The sequence below is a fragment of the Eubalaena glacialis genome, chromosome X (genome assembly GCF_028564815.1).
Source record: "Eubalaena glacialis isolate mEubGla1 chromosome X, mEubGla1.1.hap2.+ XY, whole genome shotgun sequence".
Taxonomy (NCBI): Eukaryota; Metazoa; Chordata; class Mammalia; order Artiodactyla; family Balaenidae; genus Eubalaena; species Eubalaena glacialis.
This window is the reverse complement of record NC_083736.1, coordinates 93663726-93667681: the sequence shown is the minus strand read 5'-3', so window position 1 is coordinate 93667681 and position 3956 is coordinate 93663726.

Genomic DNA, 3956 nt, shown 5'->3' with positions numbered 1-3956 from the left:
AAGTATATTTCTTTTTATTTGTTTTTAATCTGTCTCTCCCACCAAAATATAAGTTCCATAAGGACAGGGAGCTTGTATATCTTATTTACTGCTGTATCATCAGCTCCTAACACAGTGCCTGTTAGAGAGTAAGTACTTAATAAATGTTTGTTGAGTGAACATTGAATGAGCAAATGCTCACTTTGTTGATTCTCTGATTTAGTCTCTGGAAAGCCCAGTAGAATCAAGTTTTCCCTGAGAAAATGGAACTTACCCCAAACTCCTCAAGGTATTCATTTTCCCCCTTGGAAATGAACTAATTTATAATCCAATTATAAAACAGTAAAATAATATTCCTCATCTCCCCCAAAGTTACCTGTTTTTCCTCTCTTTATACTACCAGGAAGCCACCTGAGGGTAGCAAAAAATCAGAGTGAAGAGAGGTCAGTTCCAAGGCAGAGGCACATTTTCAATCTTTCCTCAAAGATTGTCTGCCACCTGCTCTGTCTCCAGCCTGGCTAGTTTTTTTCCCTTCTAATAGGCACACATTAACGGGCCTAGCTGGACTACTTATTAGGAAAAATAGGGGATCCCTTTTCATTGAATCAGCTTGCTCAGAAAAGGCCAAGGAACTAAGCTGAGTTCCAATTGAGATTTCTAAATGTAAGAGCCTTAAGTTGGAGCAATGACTATATTTTGTTCCTTATTTTTTTTTAAGAGCAGTCCACTTTGAGATCTGACCTGCCACCTACCTCCCAGCTCTCAGCTGTATGACCTCTGACAGGTGCTAAGATAAAGTGGTATCTAAACAAAGTCTCTAGGGGTTTTTTGATTATTGTTTGTTTTCATTTCCTTAACAATCAAAAGAAGGGCTCCAACCCAGAATCTTGATGTTTATTTCACCTAAACTGAGGCTTTTCCTGTAATAAAAAAAAGGGGGATTGTGTGTGGTTTGCGATCCGGGAAGATTCAAGAAAGGGGGGAAGGAAGTTTAGTTTCTAAACCATTTCTTAAAGGGCAAATCTTTGTTAAATAAAGGAATCTAATTAAACCATTTTGTGAGATCAATTCCCAACTTTTTTTCCATTTAATCTTTTTCCCAACCTGCTTAATTGTTTGAGCCCTTGTGAGTTGCAGACTCTGTAAGAGCAACACTTCTCAAATTTAATGTGCACGTGAATCACCTGGTGATCCTGTTAAAATGAAAATTCTGATTCAGTAGGTATGGAGAGGACATTATAGGTGGATCAAGGGGGTCTTCAGGCATTCACTTTGGCTTCAGTCCACCTCCAAGCACCCAATGCACCCCTGTTTTCCAAAGTCCTCTGCTGCAGTACCCCATTCTAACTTCTCCTTATTGCCAGATGCCCCAGGAATCTGTCACAGGTCCCCTTCTCTCTGGATCCTGCCTTCTGTGAAAATATGAGTTACAGGTGATAGTGGGTGGATTCGTTACTTCCCTCTCTCTCCTTAGATCAGAGGCCTCATCCCCCACCCCCCACCCCTCCATCAATACAAGATAACAATGGAATTTAATCATAGCCTCTGGGAGCACAGCTTTTTAATTCCAATGGTAAGAATTTCCTACCCTATGACAGACTAATGAAAAGGCTATTTTTTAGTGGGGTGGGGAAGAGGAATGTCATTTTGAATTTCTCAAAAAATTATACAACATAGGAGACTGCCTGCCTGACTTACTTATACTTTCTCCTCTACCTCTCATCTGCTTTGGTCTCATTAAAGGCAACATTTTCTTATTTTAGAAGTGGAACCATGAATCTGTCATATTACCATCCATTTCATATTTATGTACAAAGAGTTGCAATTCCATAGCAAGACAAGCAACAGAGATCTGAGTGAAGGTTTCCCTGTTGATGACAGTACATTATTTGGTGCTTACAGAAGGTAAAAGGATCCTGATACTATTTGACCAATATTTCACCCAATAATTTTTCTATAATTTCCTCATTTAGGTAGAATTGAAACTAGTTAGCTAAAACTACTTATTTAAGCTTTCAACCCACAGCACAAAATACTTTATAGGGAGCCTATTCTCATGCTCATTTTTTTAAATGTCTTTATTGGAGTATAATTGCTTTACAATGCTGTGTTAGTTTCTGCTTTATAACAAAGTGAATCAGTTATACATATACATATGTTGCCTCCTCCCACGGGCACACCAAAATTACAATTATTTACAGAGAAACTATTGATTAGAAAAACAAAAGACTAGCAGAAAAGATCTTCTACAATTAAAGATACAGAGAAGGAACCATAATGAGACAGGACAAAAGATGAAATATCAAGAAAAAGAAAGAGAAGAAAAAAAGAAAGAAACAAGTTCATACTATCACCTTTCCAAGAGGGGCTGAAGCCAGGTTGAACTTTTGATTTCCAAAACTTAGTCTTTTGGTGTAAGGTGGCCAAACAAGGATGCAGAGCCAAGCACTGTGAAACCTACAGACACACTGAAGAGCTCAGGGAATACGACGTCTTTCCCACCATGTCAAAACTCCTGAAACCAATCTCCACATCCTCTGTAACCACACAATAAAGACTTGGGAAATCACACCAGAAAGAAAGGAAAAAGAAAGGAAGGAAGGAATGAAGGCCAGAAACTAGACTAGGCACTTCTCAAAGAAGAAAACTCACTCAAATGGCCAACAGTTGAATTAAAAGATGCTCAATTGGGAGTTCCCTGGTGGCCTAGTGGTTAGGATTCCAGGCTTTCAATGCCATGGCCCGGGTTCAATCCCTGCTCTGGGAACTGAGATCCCGCAAGCTGTGGGAACTACATGTGCCAACATGTATGAATCTCAGAGACACAATGTTGAGTGAAAGAAGCAAATCACAGGAGCATATATACATACAAACAGTTAGATTCCATTTATTTAGAGGTTCAAAAACAGGAAAAACTAAACAATATGTTGTTTAGGAATGCATTTAGTTAGTAAAACTGTAGAGAAAAACAGGGCAACGATTACTCCAAATTTCAGGATAGTAGTTACATCTGATGGGGGAGAGACTGGGGAAGAAGGGAAATCGTGATCACAGAGGGACACACAGAGGACTTTAAGATACTGGAAGTAAATATTCAATTTTTTAAACCTGGGTACTGAGTACATAGATATTCATTCCTTAAAATTATTTTTAAAATTACATATATATGTTTTATACATTCTTCTGTGTATATTTCACCATTTTAGAAAAGGAAAAATATCAGTGCCCAGAACTGAACACACAACTCTAGCTAATCCATCATACTAGAAGACAATCACCTCTCTCGTTTGGGATACTTTGCCTCTGTTTTTTTTGAACCGAGGTGTTCATTTGTACCTGCTAAATTTTCTTTTATTCTATGTGGCCATTCTTTTCACTTGTCCTTCCAACCAGTCAAGCGCTCCCCAGAGCCAGATCATCTTCCAGGAGAACTGGTAAACAAAGTTTCTGAGCTAGCCAGGCTGAGGTCCAAATTGCAGCAGGCAGCTGCAGCAGCTCTTCTGAAAGCCCACCTTAAAGCAGCTTCCTTAACCTGCGTGCGTTCTGCCCTGCTTTTCCTGAGATCATCTGTTTATAGCCTCAGCCTAAGATCTTCCTTATGAGAAACCTTAGCGAATGTCTTATCAAGGAAGACAATGCCTCACATTAAATCATGTTGATAAGTTGATGGGAGAGAACATTCTCACTCAAGAAGATTGTCATTTCCTGAAGGGATAAAACCTCACCAGGGAAAACACCTGTGGTACTTATAGGTAGGGCTGGTCTACCAAAGCTGATAACATAGTTCTGACCAGAGGAGGAAGGCAGAGTGCATTTATTCATTCCTGAAAGCTTTGTGGGTAGGTGTGCATCTTTCACATCGTAAAGATTCACAGTCCCTGAGCTGGACAGAGGTGCCAACCCTGAAGAATCTCTCCAGAATCCAAGTTGCTGAATCTTCCCTGCTGCCTACAGAGGCTCCAAACCACCACTTGACA